The following is a 14,271-nucleotide window of genomic DNA, read 5'->3' as shown; positions in this document are numbered from 1 at the left end:
CGGCCATCAATATGAAAGAAGGTAAAGGAAGAAAACTACTAGTAAAAGATCATAGGAAGCTCAAAGCATATACTAGAAAATATCTTTGGGAAAATGGCACAGAAAAGTCACTGCTTATCAATAGTCACATTGAACGTTAATGGACTTAACTCTCCAGTTAAAAGGCACAGATTGCCCGAAAGGATTAAGGAACAAAACCCATCTATTTGTTGCCTACAAGAAACACATCTATCCAACAAGGAAGTGTGCACACTGAAAGTGAAAGGTTGGAAAAAGATATTCCATGCCTACAGAAACCAAAAAAAGCAGGTGTAGCAATATTAATATCAGACAAAATAAACTTTAACACAAAAACTGTTAAGAGAGACAAAGAGGGGCACTATATAATGATTAAGGGTTCAGTTCAACAGGAAGATGTAACTATTATGAATGCATATGCACCTAATTACAGGGCACTGGTTTATTTAAAAAATTTGTTAAGGGACTTAAAGGGAGACTTAGACCCCAATACAATAGTACTGGGGGACTTCAATACTCCACTCTCAGAAATAGATAGATCATCTGGACAGAAGATCAACAAGGAAAGAGCAGATTTAATCGACACTATTGCCCAAATGGATCTAACAGATATCTACAGAATTTTCAATCCTACAGCTAAAGATTTTACATTCTTCTCAGCAGTGCATGGAACCTTCTCTAGGACTGACCACATATTGGCCATAAAGCAAGTCTCAGCAAATTTAAAAGAATTAGAATCATACCATGCAGCTTCTCAGACCACAGCAGAATGAAGGTAGAAATTAGCAACTCAGGAATCCCTAGAGCATATGCAAACACATGGAGACTGAACAACATGCTCCTGAATGACCAATGGGTCATAGAAGAAATCAAAAGAGAAATCAAAAATTTTCTGGAAGTAAATGAGAATAACAGCACAACATACCAAAACTTATGGGACGCAGCAAAAGCAGTGTTAAGAGGAAAGTTCATAGCAATAGGTGCCTACATCAAGAAATTGGAAAGGCACCAAATAGATGAGCTTTCAACGCATCTCAAGGATCTAGAAAATATGAAGCAAACCAGACCCAAATCTAGTAGGAGAAGAGAAATAATTAAAATCAGAGAAGAAATCAACAGGATTGAATAAAAAAAAAATTTACAAAAAATCAGCCATGCAAAGAGCTGTTTTTTTGAAAAATGAATAAAATTGATACAGCATTGGCTCAATTAACTAAAAAAGAAGAGAAAAGACCAAAATCAATAATTTCAGAGATGAAAAAGGAAATGTAACAACAGACACCACAGAAATAAAAAGAATCATCAGAAATTACTACAAGGACTTGTATGCCAGTAAACAGGGAAACCTATCAGAAATGGATAGATTCCTGGACACATGCAATCTACCTAAATTGAACCAGGAAGACACAGAAAACCTAAACAGACCCATAACTGAGTCAGAAATTGAAACAGTAATAAAGGCCTTCCCAACAAAGAAAAGCCCAGGACCAGATGGATTCACTGCTGAATTCTACCAGACGTTTAAAGAAGAACGAACTCCAATTCTTCTAAAACTATTCAGAACAATCATAAAAGAGGGAATCCTCCCAAATTCTTTCTATGAAGCCAGCATCACCTTAATTCCTAAGCCAGAGAAAGATGCAGCATTGAAAGAGAATTACAGACCAATATCCCTGATGAACATAGATGCAAAAATCCTCAATAAAATTCTCACCAATAGAATACAACAACACATCAGAAAAATCATCCACCCAGACCCAGTGGGATTTATCCCTGGTATGCAGGGATGGTTCAGTGTTCACAAAACAATCAATGTGATACACCACATTAACAAACTGCAGAAGAAAAACCATATGATTATCTCAATAGATGCAGAGAAAGCATTTGATAAAATTCAACACCCTTTCATAATGAAAACCCTAAGCAAAATTGGTATAGAAGGAACATTCCTCAGTATAATCAAAGCAATTTATGAAAAACCCACGGTCAACATCCTATTGAATGGGGAAAAGTTGGAAGCATTTCCACTGAGATCTGGTACCAGACAGGGATGCCCACTCTCACCATTGCTATTCAACATAGTTCTGGAAGTTTTAGCCAGAGCCATTAGGCAAGAAAAAGAAATTAAAGGGATACAAATTGAGAAGGAAGAAGTCAAACTATCCCTCTTTGCAGATGACATGATTCTTTATTTACGGGATCCAAAGAACTCTACTAAGAGACTATTGGAACTCATAGAAGAGTTTGGCAAAGTAGCAGGGTATAAAATCAATGCACAAAAATCAACAGCTTTTGTATACACAGGCAATGCCATGACTGAGGAAGAACTGCTAAGATCAATCCCATTCACAATAGCTACAAAAACAATCAAATACCTTGGAATAAACTTAACCAAGGACGTTAAAGATCTCTACAATGAGAATTACAAAACCTTAAAGAAAGAAACAGAAGAGGATACCAAAAAATGGAAAAATCTTCCATGCTTATGGATTAGAAGAATCAACATCATCAAAATGTCCATTCTCCCAAAAGCAATTTATAGATTTAATGTGATACCAATCTAGATACCAAAGACATTCTTCTCAGATCTAGAAAAAATGATGCTGAAATTCATATGGAGACACAGGAGACCTCGAATAGCTAAAGCAATCTTGTACAACAAAAACAAAGCCGGGGGCCTCACAATACCAAATTTCAGGACATACTACAGGGCAGTTGTAATCAAAACAGCATGGTACTGGTACAGAAACAGATGGATAGACCAACGGAACAGAATAGAAACACCAGAAATCAATCCAAACATCTACAGCCAACTTATATTTGATCAAGGATCCAAACCAATCCCTGGAGTAAGGACAGTCTATTCAATAAATGGTGCTGGGAAAATTGGATTTCCATGTGCAGAATCATGAAGCAAGACCCCTACCATTCACCTTACACAAAAATCCACTCAACATGGATTAAAGACATAAATTTACAACCCAACACTATCAAATTATTAGAGAACATTGCAGAAACCCTGCAAGATATTGGCACAGACAAAGACTTCCTGGAAAAGACCCTGGAGGCACAGGCAGTCAAAGCCAAAATTAACTATTGAGATTGCATCAAATTGAGAAGTTTCTATACTGCAAAAGAAACAGTCAGGAAAGTGAAGAGACAACCGACAGAATGGGAGAAAATATTTCCAAACTATGCTACAAATAAAGGATTAATAACCAGAATCTACAAAAAGATCAAGAAACTCCACAACAACAAAACCAACAACCCACTTAAGAGATGGACCAAGGACCTCAATAGACATTTTTCAAAAGAGGAAATCCAAATGGCCAACAGGCACATGAAAAAATGTTCAAGGTCATTAGTAATCAGGGAAATGCAAATCAAAACCACAATGAGGTTTCACCTCACCCCGGTTAGAATGGCTCACATTCAGAAATCCACCAACAACTTATGCTGGCGAGGATGTGGGGAAAAAGGGACACTAACACACTGTTGGTGGGAATGCAAACTGGTTAAGCCTCTATGGAAGTCAGTCTGGAGATTCCTCAGTAACCTGAATATAACCCTACCATTCAACCCAGCCATCCCACTCCTTGGAATTTACCCAAAGGAAATTAAATTGGCAAACAAAAAAGCGGTCTGCACCTTAATGTTTATTGCAGCTCAGTTCACAATAGCTAAGACCTGGAATCAACCTAAATGCCCGTCAACAGTAGACTGGATAAAGAAATTATGGGACATGTACTCTATCGAATACTATACAGTAGTCAAAAACAATGAAACCCGGTCATTTGCAACAAGATGGAGGAATCTGGAAAACATTATGCTGAGCGAATTAAGCCAGTCCCAAAGGGACAAATATCATATGTTCTACCTGATCGGTGACAACTAACTGAGCACCAAAAAGGAAACCTGTTAAAGTGAAATGGACACTATGAGAAACAGTGACTTCATCAGCCCTTGTCTTGACTGTTGATGAAGAACTTAATACGTTATCCCTCTTTGTATTTTTTGTCTGTTCTACTTAATACTATTGGTTTAATTCTGTAATTAATACATAGTTATTCTTAAGTGTTGAAACTTAACTGAAAAGTGATCGCTGTTAAATATAAGAGTGGGAATAAGAGAGGGAAGAAATGTACAATTTGGGACATACTCAAGCTGATTTGCCCCAAACAGTAGAGTTAGAAACATACCAGGGGATTCCAATTCAATCCTATCAAGGTTGCATGTACCAATGACTTCTCACTAACCCTTTTGATCAATTTCTGTTCACAATTGATCATAATGATAGGACTAAGAATCAAAGGGATCACACAAACAAGACTAGTGTCTGCTAATACTAACCGATAGAACAAAAAAGGGAGAGAACGATCCAACATGGGAAGAGGGATACACAGTAGACTCATAGAATGGTGGAAGTCCTAAACAGCACTCTGGCCTCAGAATCAGCCCTTAAGACATTCAGATCCAGCTGAAAAGTCCATGAGACTATTTCAGGCATGGAAAGCCAAGACACTCTGGCAAAAAAAAATGACCTAAATGAAAGATCTCTGTGAGTGAAATCCCAGTGGAAAGAACAGGTCATCAAAGAAGGAGGTACCTTTCTCTGAAGGGAGGAGAGAACTTCCACTTTGAATATGACCTTGTCTAAATATGATCAAAGCTGGTGAACTCAAAAGGCTTCCATAGCTTTGGCAACTCATGACAAGAGCCTAGGGTGATTACTGATGCCATAAACAAGAGTGTCAATTTGTTAAGTCAACAACAGGAGTTACTGTGCACTTACTCCTCATGTAGGATCTCTGTCCTCTCTGTCCTTAATGCGCTGTACATTGTGATTTAATGCTATAACTAGTACTCAAACAGTATTTTTCACTTTGTGTTTCTATGTGGGTGCAAACTGTTGAAATCTTTACTTAATATATACTAAACTGATCTTCTGTATATAAAGATAATTGAAAATGAATCTTGATGTGAATGGAAGGGGAGAGGAAGTGGGAAAGGGGAGGGTTGTGGGTGGGAGGGAAGTTATGGGGGGCGGAAAGCCATTGTAATCCATAAGCTGAACCTTGGAAATTTATGTTCATTAAATAAAAGTTAAAAAAAAAAAAAGAAAATTAGCGTAGTCTTGGCCGTCGCTGTGGCTCCCTTGGCTAATCCTCTGCCTTGCGGCGCTGGCACACCAGGTTCTAGTCCCGGTCAGGGCGCCAGATTCTGTCCCGGTTGCTCTTCTTCCAGGCCAGCTCTCTGCTGTGGCCCAGGAGTGCAGTGGAGGATGGCCCAAGTACTTGGGCCCTGCATCCCATGGGAGACCAGGAGGAAGCACCTGGCTCCTGGCTTTGGATCAGCGTGGTGTGCCGGCTGTGGTGGCCATTAGGGGATTGAACCTATGAAGGAAGACCTTTCTCTCTGTGTCACTCACTGTCTATAACTCTACCTGTCAAATAAAAAAGAAGAAAGAAAATTAGTGTAGTCTATAAGACTAAAGGAAAATAGTTGTACAGGATCACTGTACTCTAGTTAATAAAGATGTTTCTCACCGAAGTCTAAATTGACAATTCTGACCCCTCCCTATACACATCTACTAGAAATACTGGATTTGAACAATTGAGTAAATGGATGATGGATGATGAATGTCAGATTTTTAACTCTTTAGTGAAAGGGAGAGAGAGAGAGAGAGAGAGAGAGAGAAATTGTTCCCATCTGTTGGCTCAACCTCTACATGTCCACAATGGCCAGGGAAACCAGGCAAAATCCAGGAGCTGGAATCCCAATCGAGATCTCCCACATGGGTGCAGGTACCCAGCTACTTCAGCCTCACCTGCTGCCTCCCAAACTGCATGGCAGCAGGAAGCTGGGCTTGGCAGAAGGGTAGGACTCAAATCCAGGCACTCCAATAAGCGATGCGGGCACTGCAAGTGGCATTTTAACTGCTAGGCCAAACACCCACCTCAAGGTTTTCACTTTGGGAGTCACAGGTTACCCATAAAGGACAGAATGATCATGATCCATGTGGTAATGCATCAGGATTACAAAAATCAGTATAAATTCATGTTTAGCTCAGCACAGATACAGACATTTACATATAAGAGTATTGATAGATACATGTAAAAGTATTGATGTATGTGCATGAGTTAGTATACACACACATATCTTCCTGTTCTTTCAAGGAAAGATGAGGTCCTTCTGAGATGTTCCAGAAGCAATGACACCCTAGAAAAAATTAGCAAACATAATGCCCAATCTATGCTTCCCAGTGGCATTCTCAGTGAAAGGAACCAAGGTCTCCTAGAGAACTGAGCCTACAACCTGAATAGGAAATAAACATGGGGAATTTTTACAATCTTATACTAACAGAAAGGAAGAATATATATATATATATATATATATTCAGTATATTTACTGATAAAACGAAATCACTGAATACATAAAGAAGGAAGAGAATCATTGAATAAATAAGAAGGAAATTTCCAAGTGAACAAATTTCAAATAATTTATACATGTGCTCTACTCTTAAGGAAGAGGAACCGAACTTTCCACTGATAACCTGTGGATTATCCCTGGTGACTTCCTTCCAACAATGCACTGTGAAGGAGGCGAAAAAGTGTAACTTTAAGTGGTGAAACCTGAAAAACACTTCTTAGGCCAAGGACCATAGTCAGCGTCAGCTGTGACGTATCATGTGGCTAGACTATACACTTTAACATTCTTATGTATCTGAAAGGCAGAAAAACAGACAGAGAGAGAGAGAGAGAGATCTTCCATCTGCTTGTTCACTCCATATATTTCCACAACAGCAGAAGGTAGGCCAAGCTGAAGCCAGGAGCAGGTAACTCAGTCCAGGTCTCCCACATGAATGGCAGTGCCATCACCTGCTGCCTCCCAGAGGCAACAGTAGGAACTAGGACAGCTCAAACCCAGGCACTTCAAGACAGGATGTGGGTGTCTCAAATGACAACTTCTGTTCCAAACACATGTCCCCAGAATACCTTCTATAGGCTCTAATGGAAATAGCACGTTACCTCTAAGATCTTTCTCCTAAAAACCTATAAACTCAAACTAATAATAATCTTAAACATCGGAAAAAATCTCAGTGAGGAATTTTCTACAAAATACCTGATGCTACTCTTCAAAACTATGAAGATCCTCAAAAACTGTCTAAGAAACCACCACATGCAAGAGAAGCCCTAATAGACTTGCGAGCTGAAGGTAATGCTGTATCCTACAGGGAGTCCTGGAAAGGAAAAGGATGTTAGAGAAAGCCTAAGCACATCGAAATAAAGGGTGGACTTTAGTTAACAATGATGCATCAGTATTGACTAATAAATGGCAACAAATGCACCACATATACATAAAATACTATGCTGAGAACTGGGTACAGCAATATTGAAACTCTATATTATCTTCATGCTTTCTTTTCTATAACTCTAGAACTATACAAATATAAAATTTATGGGGCCAGCATTGTGCTGTAGCTGGCTAAGCTTCCACCTATGATTCTGGCATCCCATATAGGTGCCAGTTCGAGACCTACCTGCTCCATCTATGATCCAGCTCCCTGCTAATGCGCCTGGGAAGCCAGCAGAGGATGGCCCAAGTCTTTGGGCCCCTGCACCCATGAGGGGGACCCAGAAGAAGCTCTGGCTCCTGCTTCAGCCTGGCCCAGTTGCCACTGTTGAGGCCATTTGGGGAGTGAACCAGAAGATCAAAGCTCTCGCGCTCTCTCTCTCTCTCTCTCTCTCTCTCTCTGTTTCTCCTCCTTTTTATGTAACTCTGCCTTTCAAATAAATAGAAAATACACCTTCAACAATAAACAAATTAAAGATTTTTTTAAACACCCCAGCCTGCCTCTGCAAATCTGCATAAATATGCTGGGTCATTCTATTCTCAATTAGCCCTACACCCTAACATGGATGCAGTGATTCTGAAGGTATCCTAATTCTTATTTCACCATCATCCAACCAAAATGAAGTGGGACTGATGCCTATGCGGTTCAGTAAATCCCATAGATTTAGTAGATAATGGTACTGAGACAAACTATGAGGAAAGCCTATGGCCTCCAAACTTAGATATGTCACCTCAGTAACTTGTAGATTATTCCCATGAGATCATCTAGTGTCAGATCAACAGTGTGCTCCACTGTCTCCAAATTCTCACCCACACATCACGGGAGACTCCACTAACAGAATCTCTTACAAGCAGAGTCTCAGCTTACAGTCTCTCAGTGAGGAGCACCAGCAGTAGGTTTGGAAAACTCGAGAGAGGCTGACATCATCACTCTCTGGAAAAACCAGTGGCCTGAATAAATGCAAGCAAACAATTGCACCACCGTCACAGCATTCTCCCTCTTCAGTTCTACGGGCAGCTGGAAACACAGGCAGTGAATTCTATGCAGTATGCAGTTTCCAGCTCTTATCAGAACTCCGTTGACCTCCACTCCCCTTTGACCATCCAAAATTTCTACAGGTTTCCAATTACTTTAATGTCTTTCCTGTGGAAACACATTGTGTGGTCACTGTTAGATATCAAACTAACCAACTGGTTCATTTCGTTAGTAATTGGATCAATATATGTGGCTATCTTGTGGTTGGGGTCATTTAACTTTCAGATATATTGACTCAAAATCTAATTTACTTTATTTCCATACTAGCAAAATGTATTTAGTCTGATACACAGGAAACTTACATATAATTCATGTCAGCCTTTTGTTGCAAGGGTTAAATTCTGGTCCACATAAGATTAACCCAATTTTTACATAATTATGCTGCAGTACATCATCAATGTTAGTAATCAGGCTTCTGAAGTAAGATCTCAAACTAAAAGAATTGTTCCATATTTCGCAGTGACAGAGTTGAGTCCAACATGGCATTCACTGTTCTATGGAGCAAAAACCAGGTCTTTACATGACATCTTCAGTGAATGTATTCCAAGACTCTTTAGTCAGAAACTAAACCGTGTAGAAAGAAAAACACAAATTTTTAAAGAACAAAAATAAAATCAGTCCATGGCAAGGCTCTCTCTGAAATCCCCTCTGTATGAGTCATGAGGGCATGTTTAGTTTTCTCTTACACATCTATACGAGAAAGTATCGGAAAATTGTGATTACAGATTCCAAAGCATACTGGTGCAATAAAATAGTACGTCAGCCTTTAAATGACAAAAGCCATCATCTCATCGGATAAAAGAAACGAGGGGAGAAGGAGGAGTGAAGAAAGAAAAAGTGGGAAAAGATTAAAGCACAGAAGAACGGAGAAGGAATACTGAAAGCAGGAAAAAGGGAAGAAATACAGAGAGAAAAGCACTTTCACTTACACTGGCAGTGGTTATGAGACACAGTTAAGGTAGCCACCGTGATAAGAACACGCGGGTGTCTACAATGGTGTTGACTCCATGCTGAGGCTCCTCCACCTTGACTGCATATTATTTGAAACATTCTCTAAACAAGATAGGAATGGATAGCCTCACCTCTGGAGACACAAAACAGATAGTGTGTGTTCAATAGAATTGGAACTTCCTTTTTATTATCAGTCTATGCGTTAGATCCTAACCAACAACAAATTAGGAACTCTCATCTGTCATAAAAAGGAAATGAGAATCCACAGAAGTAAATAAATGTTAATTTTTTAATTGTATTTTTGGAGAAAAACCCAAGGTTTTATGTTTTCACTGAAGGAATTAGAGGAAGATAACTAACAAACATGTTCATTTATTAATAAATGCTATATAGCTGTTTCTAAGTAGAACACAATGACTGGCAATTCTAGATCCATGAATTTCTCTTGACTAGTAATGATTTTTTCATAAGAGAACCATTTAGTCAAGTCAACACTCTGTTACTCTAGCTAAGATAAATATTAACTTTGCTTCAATAGCACTAGATGAATTCCCCAGAAAGATCTGCCTGCATTTGAAATTCTAGCATGCAGAATTATTTATTAGTCTTTGTATGCAAATTATACATTATTTATTAATTATAATTTACAAGATCAGATACTATGAATATACTAGTAAAAAACACTGGTTTCACAAAACCAGTGCTGGCTATGAAGAAGGAACTCAACATCTGAATATTAATAAATACTCATAATTAAACATAAACTAAAATACCTAGATTACTAAAAAGTACTAATTATAACTAAGGTGTTTTAGAATCATTAGTCTGTGTAAGTCTTAACCATCATATAATACAAACTGTACTAATACTTATAATATGAAGTTATAGAAAACAACACACAGGAAAATTAAATAACACAAACCCCAATCTTCCCACTTTTTTTTCACAAGGTCTCATTTTTTCATGGCTGCAACAGCCAGAACTAGGCCAGGCCAAAGCCAGGGACCAGGAGGTTAATTCAAATTTTCCATGTGGCTGCAGGCACCAAGCATTTGAGCCATCTTCTGATGCTTTCCCAGGCACACTAACAGGGAGTTGGATCCTAAGTGGAGCAGCCAGGACTAGAACCAGCACCCATATGGAATGCTGGCATCACAGACTTACACTGCCACACCACAATGCTGCCCCCTTCATTTTTCTTTCTTAGTCAAAGAAGAGGTGTTTGAAGAAATGCAGGGACAGAACTTGTACCAAAGTGCCCAGACTTCAAAGACAGTGCAAGTATTATGTTAGACCACAATTACACTGCTGACACTGCTCAGTGGAGAACTTGCTACCAGAACTCTAGTGACCCAGAAAGTGTTAAACAGCAAATCAGTTCATTTACAGCTAGATGATAACTGAGCCCCAGGTTAGGAAAATTTGATTCTAATACCTCTATTTATTATTTTCACTTCCAGTTTGAAGTGGCACGAATAAACTCGACGTTTCAGAAGCAAGCAAAATCTTCCTCGTGATCTTTCCAGTATTTTGGCTGAACAGGGAATTCCAATGGATCCTTTAGGGCAATTAGAGCCAGTATTAAATTTTTTGTGTGTGTGGGAAACCAGCTCACATTTTTTTTTTTTTTTTGACAGGCAGAGTGGACAGTGAGAGAGAGAGAGAGACAGAGAGAAAGGTCTTCCTTTGCCGTTGGTTCACCCTCCAATGGCCGCTGCGGCCGGCGCACCGCGCCGATCCGAAGGCAGGAGCCAGGTGCTTCTCCTGGTCTCCCATGGGGCGCAGGGCCCAAGCACTTGGGCCATCCTCCACTGCACTCCCTGGCCACAGCAGAGAGCTGGCCTGGAAGAGGGGCAACCGGGACAGAATCCAGCGCCCCAACCGGGACTAGAACCCGGTGTGCCGGCGCCGCAAGGTGGAGGATTAGCCTAGTGAGCCGTGGCTTTTTTAATTGTACAAGTGTTTTGACATCTGCCCCATTCCCACACACACACATATTTCTCTTAAAATGACATGAAAACACCAACCAATCACAGGTTTTACGGGTTTAATAAGTTTACCCCTTCAGTTCCTATTTGCAGCACCCAATACTCCTCTGAAACAGCAGACCCGGCAGTGGCTAACAGTAAATTTCCACCGTCCAGAGTTGAAAAGTTCAGGTTCTCTAAGCGTCCTGTGTTGTAGTGGCACTTGTCCAGAACTGGTACCTCCCCACAGCTGGGGAACTTTAAATGTAGCAGCGAAAAAAGCTTTGTCCCCTTCAAGGGGAAGAAAAAAACCACTCCTCAAAACCCAACAGACCTGGCTGTAAGGTCTTTCCTCCTCCTGTCCCCATTCTCTTCAGGCTCATTACTTTTTTTTTTTTTTTTTTTTGCAGTGGAGCAAGAGAGGCCAAAACCTAACCTGAGTTACAAGAAACAAGACAGTGATGGCTATAAAGGGAGTGACCAGGAGCAACCAAGATTCTCCATTACCTCCCACATCCAATGTATGTGCTTCACAGAAGAACAACAAAAATAACACATCCACAAAACACAACAGCTAGAATTACAAAACCCATTCATCCAAAGGTGGAAGAAGGCAGGAAGGAGAGGTGGGAGGGCCAATGGCACAGGGAGAAAACAAAGTATTCCAATCAGTCCAGGCACAGGGGCTGGCAAATGCTAGAAAATAGCTGCAGAAAACCCTGTGGTCCTCTGAGACTCACGGAGGTGTTAAAAACCCACATTGGTGTCAAGAAGATTCTGCTTTACGTGCACCAGAGGCAAAAACTCCAACTCCTCAGAGAGAAGGGCATGCACAGAGGGCCCTTGGCAGAGTGGGTCCTGCCTTCCCCCGTTGGGGAGGTGGTCAAAGAGTTGCCTCAGCCTCCTCCCACCCGCTTTGGTGGCAGGTGACTAAGTGGCCTGCAGTAGCCTTCAGTTTGGCAAGAGATGCATGTGGTGAAGGGAACTCCTCTGCAGAGGCTGAGCTGCCCAAGGCAGACTGCAGGTAGACTGTGGGGAGCAACTGAGACTAGACTAAATTACTGGAACTAGGACTAATTCTATGCATCTGATCTCCCACAATATGGCGCTGGGGAGGAGTAAACAACTTCTACACAGCTGCCTCACCAATTTGACTGATAAGCTGCAGGAGCTGATCCTGCTCCTGATTGGAGGAGAGCAGCGTACTGGGCGTGTGGGTAGCAGAGTTGGGATTGGTGGAAGAGGACTATAAAGGAGGAGAGAGACAACAAGCACCAGGAACATCTGAGGAACATCTGAGCAGCCCCCGAGAGAGCCGGCCGGTGGTGTGCCGCTCCCCCGCGGAAGCGGGGAAAGCGGCGGGGGTGCCGCCCCTCCGCAGAGGCACAGGGGGCCGGCAGCTGACCCGTGACAGCGTTGTTCCTCCGCGAGTGAGGGAGCGACAGTAGACTGTCTTGTGGAAGAGTCTGTTGCTTAAGAAGACCACCAAGGAGAACAGGCGCAACTGGAAAAGATATGCTTTTCCAGGGGTCTTTGCTTCATTAGCACTGATAATGAATAAAGGAAATAGGATGGAAAAGAGGCATCCACTGATAATGTACGAGGACTGCATTGCTGTGAGAAAAGCCAAGGGTAAACCAAACCCAAAGGAGTAAGGCCAGTTCCTTTCTTTGTTTTTTTTTTTTTTGTTTGTTTGTTTGTTTGTTTGTTTGTTTTTGACAGGCAGAGTGGACAGTGAGAGAGAGACAGAGAGAAAGGTCTTCCTTTGCCGTTGGTTCACCCTCCAATGGCCGCCGCGGCCAGCACGCTGCGGCCGGCGCACCGCGCTGATCCGATGGCAGGAGCCAGGTGCTTCTCCTGGTCTCCCATGGGGTGCAGGGCCCAAGCACTTGGGGCCATCCTCCACTGCACTCCCGGGCCACAGCAGAGAGCTGGCCTGGAAGAGGGGCAACCGGGACAGAATCCGGAGCCCCGACAGGGATTTGAACCCGGTGTGCCGGCGCCACTAGGTGGAGGATTAGCCTAGTGAGCCGCGGCGCCGGGCTCCAGTTCCTTTCAATATTCGACAACGGCTGGTGCGTTTCAATTCCTGGATGAGGAAAAGAGCCTGCAGCTAGAGGCTGAAGAGCATGTCAGCAATGATTTTGCTCACACTAGGGAAGGGGTGAGGCTTCCTCCCTGATACCCCAAATGCCAGGGCAGCTATATGCTGAAACCAGATGGCATTCACAGCTTGGCTGAGCACAAACAGGGGCAGCACCCAAATAGCACTGAAAACGGATGAGAGGAAGAATTCCAGCCATGACCAAACATCTCCATGCAGTGATGGGTCACCAATGATGCGGGCTGTTACTGACTGAAGCACGGGAATAAACACTCGATAAAACAAGAGGAGACTGAACCAGAACACTCCGCCATTCCAAGCACAACACTGGAAAACTCTACTAACAATACGTGGCTCACTCTCTTGCTTCCGTTCTATGCTCTGGGCTCTCCTCTGTGCCAGGACACTGCTTGCCCTTCTTCGACGCTGCTCTTCTCTCTTTTGCTGGATTCGAGCATCTAGCTTTGAGATGGCACAGATACCCCAGATGGAGTCTTTGATACCCCTGGCAAGGTCCTGGAGAAAGGTTTTGACACTGTCGGCCATCTCTTCACCACCCAAACTATCGACTACACGGAGGAGAGAGAAATGCCCCCAAATCTCTCATCATGAACCCCGCACCCCAGCCACCACGGCTTGGCCAGGTCCCTCGCCCAGCGCCGGCCGCTCGGCTCCTCCGCGCCCAGCGTCCGCTCCGGGGAGCTCCCAGGGCCCGCCAGTATTACATCTTAATGCATTATTATTTAATTTAATTTTTTTATTTGACAGGTAGAGTTATAGGCAGTGAGAGAGAGAGACAGAAAGAAAGGTCTTCATTCCATTGGTTCACCCCCCAAATGGCT

The 14,271-nt window shown here is 42.1% G+C and overlaps 1 pseudogene; it reads right to left on the bottom strand.

The window, feature by feature from the left end:
- Positions 1-13,406: 13,406 nt before the first annotated feature.
- On the bottom strand, positions 13,407-14,059 carry LOC100348026 (etoposide-induced protein 2.4 homolog pseudogene; annotated as a pseudogene).
- Positions 14,060-14,271: the final 212 nt, after the last annotated feature.

The sequence above is a fragment of the Oryctolagus cuniculus genome, chromosome 8 (assembly GCF_964237555.1).
Source record: "Oryctolagus cuniculus chromosome 8, mOryCun1.1, whole genome shotgun sequence".
In the NCBI taxonomy this organism is placed as follows: Eukaryota; Metazoa; Chordata; class Mammalia; order Lagomorpha; family Leporidae; genus Oryctolagus; species Oryctolagus cuniculus.
This window is presented reverse-complemented; position numbering and strand designations above follow the sequence as displayed.